General features: G+C 37.2%; 1 long non-coding RNA gene across 1 annotated transcript in view; it reads left to right on the top strand.

Annotated features, from left to right (window-relative positions):
• LOC116420275 overlaps positions 1-4,565 on the top strand; it is a 217,052-nt gene extending 212,487 nt beyond the window's left edge. Inside the window, exon 10 of the long non-coding RNA XR_004230575.1 lies at positions 4,310-4,565. This is a non-coding gene — a long non-coding RNA (uncharacterized LOC116420275). The remainder of the gene's footprint in view (positions 1-4,309) is intronic.
• Positions 4,566-12,411: the final 7,846 nt, after the last annotated feature.

The following is a 12,411-nucleotide window of genomic DNA, read 5'->3' as shown; positions in this document are numbered from 1 at the left end:
CTGAGAGGTATATTGTGAATGTAATCTGGGGCTCAAGTTAATTTGTATAAAACTCATTCTTGGTAGAGACTGGATACTTGTTGCTCTGCCAGTTACACTAATAAAAATAGTATAATAGTCTAAATATAGAATAAAAGTGTATAATTTATAATGCTGTTATCATTCCTACTCTATAGATAGGGAAAATGAGGCTCAAACACGTAAGGTTACATACATGCTCATTGTCACACAGTTAACAAGTGACTGTCAGAGGAAGAATTTGAATCTATATCTCTAGCTGAAATTCTAGCATTCTTTCCTCTATATCAAATTGCCTCCCATAGAAAATAACATGTATCTTTATGGTTTAACGTGTATGCTTTATAGTTCCAAAACTTTCTATCTCTAGTCTCATTATATTCTCATAGAATAAATAGGTGAAAAGTAGTACAGCTGTTATTATCTCTACTTTACAGATGAAGAAACTGTGGTCCATATTGAGGAAATGAATTCCTCAAGATCACATGGACTTTTTAAGTGGAAGAATTGGGGCTTGAACTTTGGTTTTCAGACCCCTATTTCCAGCATTCTTTCCATTATCTCATGTTCACATGTTACTTTCTTGTACTTCCTTTTGAAAAGAGAGGTACCAAGACATGTTGTGGTCAAAACAGCACTGGATGCTGAATCACAAGGCCAAGCTTTGAGTGTCCTTCTTTTACATATTGTTTAACCTTAGATAATTCACAACATATTTGAGTTTCAGTTTCTTTACTTGTAAAATTATGGTAAAACCTTCTCTACATCACAAAGTTATTGTAAAAAACAAATAATGTCTATTGTTTATGAAAAGACTTTGAAACCATTAAATATACAGAAAAGTAACAGTCATCCTCCTCCATCCTCCTCCGTCATCATGCCCTTTATTTACCAATCCAATTCAACCTGCACTTAGCAGCTTTTTCCCTTGATACCCATTGTAAGAAAACAAAACTATCTTCGGAAACTGATTAGCCTCAGATTTCCAGATGCTGCTTTCTTCTCCTTAGGAGACTACCACAGACAATTTGGGTAAGGCCAAGGACAAAATTACTTCTGGGTTCTGATTGGCTCTAGGTTTACTGCTGCTGTTTCCAGGTTTATAGATAATGATATAAAAAGGTGCATAAAAAATCCTCACCACATGGAATCTGGGCTTCTCTGTGCCTAAGACCACAGGAATAACCATATCCTGATGACCTACTAGTAAGATTAATTTCCTGATAGAGATGAGGTTGGGAGGCATGTATCCAAAAATTTTTGATGCTGCTGTGTAATTGATTATTTTTATCATTATTCATCTTTTGTCCTTCTACACTCACATAACATTTTACTCTGTCCCAGTTAGACTATATATATATATATATATATATATACACACACACATATATATATATATACATATATATATATGTCTTTATTTGTTGGTACCTTATTTCAGGAAGGTCATTAACATGTGAGCTATAAAGCAAGATGTATGTGCAACTTAACTCGTGGAAGATGTTCAGCAGCAAGGCAGATGGAAAAAATGATTCTGCATAGAGAGTTCCTCCAGATGCTCCTAATGTTGGAGAACTTTATATTGATTTTTATTAAATCTGTGAAATATTTCAGAGATCCTTAAATGAGAGCCGTAATCATTCAAAAGAATTTATCCTAACTATTCTTGTAGGAAAAAAACCCAACTGTATGAACAATCAGTATTGTCCAGACTATCATAGGGGACTTTGTCTAGGGGACTATCCAGTTTAAGATGGCTGATGGAACGCTTGTGAGATGATTTTCATTTACCTTTAGAGTTCTTTTTTTTTTAGTGTGGTTTCTGATAGTTTTCATTTCTTTTAAAAATGCTCACATTTCTACTTGTCTTTTTTGGGGGAATAGCCCTAGATGTTATATGTCTGTCAATTCTCTGTATGACATGTGTTTTAAACTTTTTCCAAAGACTTTTGAGGGAAAACTATTTTGTAATTAACAACTTTTCTTCCTATAGCTACATTTATTCTCTTTATACAGAAGTTATTTTGTTTAATGTAAATAAAACTTTCAGTTTTATCTTATATGATCATTTCAGCTAAGTGATACATTATAAAGAATGCTGGAGCTAGATTGAAGAAAACTGAGTTTAAATCCTATCTCCAATACTTATTGATTATCCATGTGATCCTGTGCACATCTCTTAACCTCTGTCTCAGTTGCCTCATCTATAAATAGGGTTAAAATAATACCTACTTCCAGGGGTGGGGATGGGATGTAAGGATAAAATTAGCTAACATTTGTAAAGTACTTTGCAAACCTTTAAGTGTGGCATAAAATTAGCTATTATTTCTATCCTTGATTGGCTAATCATTCTCCCCTAACCTATGGTGTTAAAGTTATATCCTTCTGTTTACCTCTATTTTTTTCTGTTGTGACTTTGTATTTTTAGATTGCATAACTATTTTTAACTTAGCATACCATATGGTGTAAGGTACTATTCTACAACTAATTTCTGCCAAACTGAGCTCTGGTTTTCCTGGCAATTATTGTCAGATAGGGTATTCTCCCCCTCCCCAGCAATTTGTGTTTTGGGGCTTATCCAGCACTACATTGCCATGTTCATTTATTTCTCTAGGTCATTTATGCTTATTTGATTAAAATTCTACCCTCATGTATAGTAACTAGTGAAGGAAATACCACTTTGCATTTTGTAGGTCAATAAAAAGGCTACATGACTAAACTTTCAGATGTTACTGAATAAGCACTCAGATTTTGCAGTCCTTTCTGAATGATTTTGAATTCTTCTAATGAGAATGACCAGAGGGCAGCTTTTGTTGTTCAAGAATCTACAGGGAACTCCATATACACAGAAGTATACCTGCTGCTAGATAATGAGCCTGGGTAGTTGTACTGTGACTATAATGTTCTGTTGGTTGTTTTCCTTTCACCTCTTTGCATCTTCTAAGATTGTCCAAGGTGTTTTCTATGGTGCTTTGCAGTTTTATATCTTTTGATCCCAAAGACTTTTTGACTCTCAAAAACCCCAACTCAAGCTTGATAAGATGTCCCTCTAACACCAATTACCTCCTACAGCTAAGCCCAGAGGATACTTTGAATGTTGACATTATAGGTCTGTATCACAGATGCATGGTATTGGTATTATTTACATTTAGAAAATAATTTAAAATAAATGGAGTTCTGAGCTTGAAAAGCATCTACAAGCAACAGAAAGATTATGTTGAAAATAGTTATTTCAGGCCTGTTTTGGCTATAGGAGCCAGAAAAATAGCTGTCATTTTCACCAAAACAAATTGATCAAGTTGAAGAATCATAATGGAGAGATCATTGTCATAAAACTTGCTCTGGGTGTCTTAAACTTGGGAACAGGTTAAAATCATATGTCTTTTTATAGGTTACACCATTTTCCACAATGAAATGACAAAAAAAAATCAGAGCAAAACATTTTTTTAAATAACTTTTTATTGACAGAGCCCATGCCTGGGTAATTTTTTTACAACATTATCCCTTGCACTCACTTCTGTTCCGATTTTTCCCCTCCCTCTCTCCACCAGATGGCAAGCAGTCCTATACATGTTAAATAGGTTACAGTATATCTTAGATACAATATATGTGTGCAGAACTGAACAGTTCTCTTGTTGCACAGGAAGAATTGGATTCAGAAGGTATAAATAACCTGGGAGGAAAAACAAAAATGCAAAAAGTTTACATTCATTTCCCAGTGTTCTTTCTTTGAGTGTGGCTGCTTCTGTCCATCCTTGATCAATTGAAACTGGATTAGATCTTCTCTTTGTCGAAGAAATCCACTTCCATCAGAATACATTTTCCTACAGTATCATTGTTGAGGTATATAATGATCTCCTGGTTCTGCTCATTTCACTCAGCATCATTTTATGTAAGTCTTGCCAATCCTCTCTGTATTCCTCCTGCTGGTCATTTCTTACAGAACAATAATATTCCATAACATTCATATGCCACAATTTACTCAACCATTCTCCATTTGAGGGGCATCCATTCATTTTCAGCTTCTAGCCACTACAAACAGGGCCACCACAAACATTTTGGCACATACAGGTCCCTTTCCCTTCTGTAAGATCTCTTTGGGATATAAGCCCAGGAGAAACACTGCTGGGTCAAAGGGTATGCACAGTTTGATAACTTTTTGGGCATAGTTCCAAATTAGAGCAAAACATTTTGAGAAGAGTGGGCTATGTGTTCTTAAATGCCTGGCATGCTGTGTAGGTAGTTAATAAAGGCAAAATAACCAAGAACTACAATATGTTTTCTGTTTCAGAAACTACAGAAATAAGCCCCGTGTTCAAGGCATAAAGCAGTTGTTTCTTGAAGTGAGTGGGTACTTTACAGAAAGAAGCTCCATGTGATACCTGCCAGCCCAGACATAAGGTTTGAGATAGTTATAAATGGGCAAATATATAATGTTCTTTTCATTAATTCAGCTATTGCTTTATTTTGACTTGATAGTATGTTTCAGAGAAAGAGAAGGGATTAAATGACAATGTGTTCCCCAAATAAATAACTCCTACAGATTTCTGCTGGATCTAATTTTAAAGCCAGAATAAAGAAAAAATAAAGATTATTAAAGTTGAACCTATGTGAAAGATTATAACTGCATCACACACACACATTGTTGTCTTAGTATCACCAACACTGAACATGGTATGTTGTATGTTTTAGGGAAGATTATGCAGTCCAGTGAATAGTGTACTGGCTTTGAGGTTAGAGAGCCTTGACATTGGTACTATCCATGTGACATTGGGCAAACTGTGTCACTTCTCTGGGCTTCCTCTGAAATGCTAGATTTGGACTTGATGACCTCTGGGGTCATTTCTAGCCCCCTTTGCATATAATGACCCTAGGAAATATTTGTTGACTTGAATTGAATTTGGACACGTTTTTCTTTTTACATGTAAAACCATTCACAAAGGAATGATAGCTATGCAACTTCCTGGGAAATAGGTCTAGCCAAAGACTGTCAGTGTGATTCTTCAAGCTTATGAGTTGGGAAAAGAAAGTCTTAAAGCTGGAGTCTTTGGATCCCATCGTCTCCAGGTACTCGCAGGATATCTGGAGTTGAGCCTGCTCAGTCTAATACTTGATGGGTCTAGTTCTATGGTTGTATTCTTTTTGTATTTATAGAAGTTGACACAATGAGGTTAAAAGAAAAAAAGTCTTATTAAACTTTCTGATAATAAGTTCATCTCAAGAACAAGAAAGATTTTATCTCTTTTAGAATTTTAGACATAATTTTCCATATTCATTATTTGATATGCATTGATAAACAATATGCTGAAATAAGATGAATCGTAGCACAATTGAGTCAATCATAGTCCTGTCAGTATTGAAAATTGGGGTAGCATCTTCTCAAAGAGAAGGCAAGAGAATTCAATCTTTTCTCTTTCTCCAGTTCATGTTTTCCCCAGAAATCTAAAACAAAGATCTGGCATAGAAGTCGTCATAGTTCAGGAGCATTTACAAGTAATGTGTTTCCCGATATGGCCTCATTGTTAAAGGACTGTTATGTTGGCCATACTCCATAAAGAAATGAAGGGCACAAAGTTAAAGGAGGCAAAAAAGGTACAAAGCACATAGCTGCCTCTCTGAGACTGCAGTCCTGGGCAGAGAGCAAGGTTACTGGTAATATTATGAGAAATGCCTAGAAGGCTAACAATTGGAAGAGGGGATGTGATTAACATTTTGGTATCTGGGGTTCCTTTTGCTTCTGCTTCATTTTGTGGTTGTGTTGGGAGAAAATCAGTCTTTCTTTAAAGTACCATTACTGCTTTATACATTACTGAGCTGCATTGCAGGCAATTCTGATAAGGAAAGGGAGTGCAGGCATAAAAAAGAAATTCAGAGATAATCTAAAACACTAATTTTAGCTCTTCATTTTGACCTCCTCCTTCATCACATAATTATGAGAACCATTAACCAGTCAAAGTGATGATGAAGATATGCTATCTTTCCCTATATTTTTTGTCAATTATATAACTGAGAAATAGAAAAGAACATACAAAATATAAATTATAAGTACTCTATAACAGATTGTTAAATTGCAGATAAATTGTGGAGATGCCTGCAGAAAAACATTAGTTATAAAATTAAAGATGTTAATAACATCTTCATTTATTGGTGAATACTGGTATCTTATTTCTGTGATATTAACTATTTATCTAGTAGCCATAGTTAAAGTGCTGATTTAATATAAACATAAGGGATGGCTTTCTTTTCCGTAATGTTAATGTAATAAATTTCATAGTACACCACTAGAGTGTGCTAAAACATTTTTGTAGATACAACATTATTCCTCCAAATTGGGACAATGATAAGTTGGTCTAGGGGAAAAGTCTAGTTGTTGTTAGCTTAATATTATTAATGTGACCCACTCTTCCTCCCTGAAAGGGGTCTTAAATAGGCAGGGAGATCCAAAGACTATAGAGAGAGGTACAGGCACTGTATAGGCTAGGAGCCCTTCCTTTTTTCTTGCCTCCCTCTCTCCCTCCCTCCTGCCTTACTTTCTTTCCTCTCTTTCTCCCTTCCTTACTCCTTCCTTCCATTCCTTCCTCTCTCTCCTTTCCACCGTCACTCCCTCCCTTCTTTCAGCTGTTTCCAAAGATCAGCAGCAGCCAGGTGTACAGACCTACAATGGAGAAGTGCTGAGCATCCATCTTGGCTGAGGTTTCTCCCTCCTCACCAGGGTACCCAGATAGAAGAGAACGCAGTATGGTGCTGCTAGGGGAAGCTAGAGTAGATTATGAGCCAAGGAGTAGAGGCAGATTAGTGGAGAGCCAGAATGGAGCATGGTGGGTAAATGCTTGGATGCCAGTTCTCAGCCCTCTCATGTTTTCTCTTGGTGGATAGAAGCAGAAACAGGGAGAAAAATCTTTCCTCTCCTTTCATCTATGGAGCAGAAAGTTGTGTTCTGTTTGGTAACCTATCATTTATTTCCCACTTTTTCTTATGATCTGGTAGGAAAGAGAAAAAGATGTTTTTTCCCCCTTTTTGCTGATAAAGAAGTTTGCATTTGGAAGTTTTATTCCTTGGATAGCTTACTTTAATTCTTGTACTATTTTGCAAATATCATTAAAAATAAAAACTAGACGGCTGTCTACCATGAGTTTGTTAATACTCTTGAGTGTAATTGCTAGATGGTGAGGAGAGGCAAGCCAGTCGAGAGTTTCTTAAATTAATTAGTAATATATAAAAATTATTTTTGCTTTATGCATGTTTCCTTTGTTTGGATCAGGTATGAGAAAAGCTAGTAAAAGATAAGTACAAAAACCACGTACGATAGATGTTGGGACTGGTTTTGCTCAAGAGTAAATTGTAGTGAGTGCTAATGGTGCTGGCCTTTACTGTGTGCAGACAGAAAAAATTTGTATCTTAACCTTACGCGATCTTTGCTGTGGCTACCAAGATTCATCGGTGGATAAAAGCTTCTTGGCATCAAACATAATGCCTCCGTGCTTATCCCCTGTAATGGACTGAAGCTCGAGTTGATGCACTGAGGTCCCAAGCACATGAGGCTAACTAGTAATTGGACCATACTCTATTAATATATATTCGTGGAGAATGGCCCCCGCCCACTCTCTGTGCAAGTCCTGATGTGTTGTATAGGAAATGACGATTTTGGTGGGTGGAGGCAGAGGGGCGGAGAAAGGAGAAGAAAGAGAAGGCTGGCTAGCTTCTGGTCTTGCTGGCTTCTTGACTCAGCTGCACACATTGCTATCGCGATTCCCCCTTCACCTCCGATCCTTCTTCATCTCTACTGAAAATAAAGATTGAAGATTTTCCCTTAACCTGAATTCCTGACTCTGGCTGATTTTAAAATACACGGTCATCACAATCCCCCAGAAACCCTTTGAGGAATTACAATTATAAGGCATATTCTCAAATATTAATACAGCAGAGTTTTAATGTTTATGTTTCAGATCCTAGATTTTCTTATTCTTTCTGAATATCTATATTTTCTCAGCGTGAGAGCTTATTACAAATACTAATTATAAGAACAATTGCCATCGTTTATTGCAGCACGAAGCAATATACAGTGTTTCTCATTTCTAGTAGCTTTGATGGAAGCCTATGTGAACAATTCTTTACTGGCAGGGAAAAACAGTATATTTGTAATATGTTAATGAAATCTGCACAGTAGTTGCCACACCTACATGGCATCAAACAGCAAATGGAAGGCTCCACTATTTTGTCAGCTTTCCAAATGTTTTGTCTACACAATATCAGATATCTCAATACCTGTGAAAAGCTGGGATATTGACTGAACTTTAAATTTTCATTCAGAGGTTTGCTATTAAACTCAGTGTACAACATTGTGTATGTGTGTTGTGTGTGTGTGTGTGTGTGTCTGCCTGTCTATAATATAGAGAGCCAATCTTAGGACCAGGAATATCTGAGTTCAGTTTCTGCCTCTGTTACCCTGGACAAGTCATACTCTGTCAATGGTTTGCCATTTCCTACTCTAGCTCTTTTTACAGATGAGAAAACTGAGGCAAACAGGGTCATCTATCTAGAAAGTGTCTGAGAACAGATTTGCTATCAGTTTTTAACTCCAAACCCTGCTTTCTGTCCACTCTGCTACCTAGCTGTCCCCAATGTGGCTTACTTAACTGTTAACTACCAGTTTTTAGCGCCGCAATCCCATTCAATTAATTAACATCAAGTAGCTTTTCCAAAGGGATTTTACTGCAAAGAAAATAGCAGGAACAAAAGTTACACATATGTAATCCCTTCCACCCGATTCTTCTTTTACACCACCTTTGTCCCTGGGGAGAGTGGGCTCAAACTTGACTTTAGCAACTTCACTCCCAAATTTGTAATATGTCCTAGATGACTCCATTTCTCAGTTGTTGCTGAACTAAATCATGCTGGTCATTTCCTAGGGCTTTATTGCCAGGCTAGATCTGTAAGGTAATTCCTCATAGCCTTGCTCATAAGGCTGTCTGGCTATAAAAACCTGACATGAACTCTGACTCCTGGACTCTGGGAGGCTTGCCATTCTGATGTCTTGAACATCACAGAGTTTCTCTTTCTCCTTTGTCCTTCTCTGAAAAACATGAAAGAATAGAGTCAAGAGAGACAGAAGAAATAGTAGAGCAATGTGTTCAGAGGCTACATGACCCTTTTAGTGACATAGAGATCTGAGGACTCTCTCTCCATTGAGGGTTTAGGCCTTTCCTTGTTTCATTTTGTTAATGCTTTTTAACTGCCCTCAGGTATTTCATTTGCAGCCAGTAAACAGTCTTCATCTTCATCACAGGTTAACACATGGCAACCTGTTACAGAACATTTCTGTATGGTCCCATGTCCAGATGGGTGTTGTATTAACCAAACACATGGCACATGCTCATAGAACTGAGCTTATCGACCAGTCCTCTAATGCATGTAACATGAGAAAATTGGCAATGCCCTTTCTGATGCAAAAGCTGTGGTCCTGTGGAGGAGATAGGCACACACGTATTTATCTGTGTATTCACAAGTACATTTAGGTAGACAGATGAAAACATGGATAATAGATATTCTACGTAAAGATGAGCCAGTCATGTATCAGGACTAATGGTGTATGTATATGGGCTAACTGGTGAGCAGCATGTATGGGTTCTACTGTTACCCTTGTACCATCAGAAAATACCGGAAGGTCCTTCACTTGTTGGGTGGACTCCCTGTGGCAAACTTGTCAGAAGACTTGCACCTATATTATACCAAAGCTGCATAGTTATGGAAGGATACCTCTTCATACCTTTGGATATCAATGAGATCATAGATATATTTGAGAATTGGACCAAAGTGTAGGGATTGTTTACTCTTATTGGATCATACCTACTTCCCTCCCCTTTGGTAGTTGGGTAAAACCAATGGTCTCTTAAAAATTATGTTTTGGGGATAGCTTGATGGCACAGTGAATAACTGTGGAGTCAGGAGGATCTGAATTCAAATCCAGCCTTAGATATTTAACACTTTCTAGTTGTATGACCCTGGGTGAGTCACTTAACTCCAGTTGCCTTGGGGACAAAAAGGAATTATGTTTTTAAATGTGTAGAATTAAAAAAAAATCTTAATGATATCAAGATAGTCTTTAATTATTTTTAAGAAATACTTATTCAACAGCAGATTAAGAACCTCTAATATAGAACTTAAATGTAACAGCACTTTAGTGCCCATCTTCGCCACCTCTGCCTTTGATAGTCATACTGTTGAAGACCACTGATTTGGCCAAGGAGCTGTGTACTTTCCTCAGAAGAAGCTGGGAACATCAGAATTTATCTATTTTCTGGTTCTCTTATAAGAGAATTCACGTTAGCTTGCCCACAAACTAGCTAGTGCCAAATATTTGAACATAACATATATGTATTTATTAAAACACGTAAGGAAATGAAATGGAATTCACCTCTGAGTCTCAGTCATCACTTGAATTAGGACCATCTTGTTGACTATCCCCAGAGTGATCAATCCTCAACTCTTTAAGAAATTCACAACTTGAATACAAAAAGTCCCACAAGTATGAGTGGTGTTGGGCTCTCAGTGCATGTGGCATCTACTGTCATCTCAGCTCCAGGCCTACATGCCCTGTTCATTTATATAACACAAACAGATGGTAACAGCTCCCACATTTGGCTTCTTTGAGCTATTCCACAATGATAGTCTGACAGCTTATGCCTTAACTGTTGCTACATTATTAAAAGCAACCATGATTCCTAGACCCTGATGTCACGGTCCATGCTTATTTCAAGCTCTCCTGTACTCTCCCCAATGTTTCTTTCTGTGTCTTTAATTCCCAGCATAATGGGAAAAAAACATTTCCCATTTTCCTGAAACAAACAGCTGTGCTTCAGGCTCAGGGCATTATGGAAAAATGGTTCTTTTTCTTATTAAGTTAGTCAAATGAAGCAAAAACTCTAAAAGAAAGAATTGGAAGAATTAGCAGTTTAGGAGAGTCAATGGTAGACCTAGCACAAGAAATGAGCTCTCTAAAAACTAGAGTAGGCCATACCAAATTCATTGACTCCAAGAGATGTGAAGAAATAATACAACAAAAGATGGGAAAATAGAGGAAAATGTGACAACTGGTACACAAAAAACCTGACCCAGAAACAGGCCAAGGAGAAAACAATTAAAATTATTGGTATCTCTGAAAACTATAACTTTAAAATAAAAAAGCCTTGGAAGTATATTTTAAGAAGTCATCAACAGAAGCTCCTTCATCATCCTGTAAGATCTTTTTAGCATTGGTTCTCCACCTTCAATCTCAGCCTCTCTGATGGAAGGGTGAGTCTTAAACTCTAAACCTCCATTTAAGGAGCTAACTCGGACATCTCATTTTTCACCTCACTGTACTATTTTAAGGCTTCTCCATTCCTTCATATCAGGATACCTTCTCCTTCTTCCTGCCCCTTCTCCCCACTAAATATTTACCCTGCTTTTTGTGTGTTGCCTTATCACTTTCAACTGTATGCTTCTTGAGGACAGGGCCTGTGTGTTTGTATCCCCACAATTTAACACTGTGGCTGGCACATAGTAGGCACTTGATGTTTATTAATTCAATGACTGAAAATACACAACTCCCAAGTTAAAAGCAAAAACAAAAAAGCAAATATCCATAAAGACATGGTTCAAACACTAAAAAACCAGTCAGGATCATACTTGATCTAGCAGTTTCTACTGAAAACCATAAGCAGTCTTGGAATACAACATTCCAAAAGGTTTAAAAACAATATAACTTTTTCTTCAAAATTGAGTAGTGCACAGTGGGGGAAAAAAAGTTCTGTAATGAAATTGAGGACTTAGAAACATTTCTCATGAAAAGATCAGAACTTAGAGATTTGAAAATACAAATACATATTGTGAAGGGTTTAGGTAAATATATCAGAGTAATTAGAAGGAGCTATATGATGATGGTGCTAACAGTCTGACTGAAGGAGAAGAAACTAGATTCTGGTCAAAGTGTTAATGTCTTCAAAGGTATTGACGGAATTAAGAAAAAAGAATGAATTAGTTCTTTGGTGAGAGTTGGAAGCAGAAAGAGAAAAGGGAGGTGGAGGTGAGAAAAAGAGAAAACAGTAGTGTAAAAAGGAGGATGAAGAGGTTGTCCCTTGCTGTTTCTCATAGTTGATGGCATGATATAATGGGGACTGGCAGAAGTGCAGCCTGCCCCTGGCAGCAGCTAGCTCTCCACTTGGAGAGGTTGGGATGTGTGCTTCTAGGAGAGTGCTGATGACACATTTTGGAAGTACGGATCAAAAATCTGAGCATGTGCAGACCTTCTTTAATGGCTCCCAGTCTGCTAATCATAAGCCTATTTAGGCATTTAGAAAATACTAGTGGCCAGTACCACCCCAAGTTTGCTTTTTGATTAACATCTGGGGTGAG

Source organism: Sarcophilus harrisii, chromosome X (genome assembly GCF_902635505.1).
Source record: "Sarcophilus harrisii chromosome X, mSarHar1.11, whole genome shotgun sequence".
NCBI classification, from domain to species: domain Eukaryota; kingdom Metazoa; phylum Chordata; class Mammalia; order Dasyuromorphia; family Dasyuridae; genus Sarcophilus; species Sarcophilus harrisii.
Note: the sequence above shows the minus strand (reverse complement) of the source record. Positions and strands in the feature narration are given on the sequence as shown.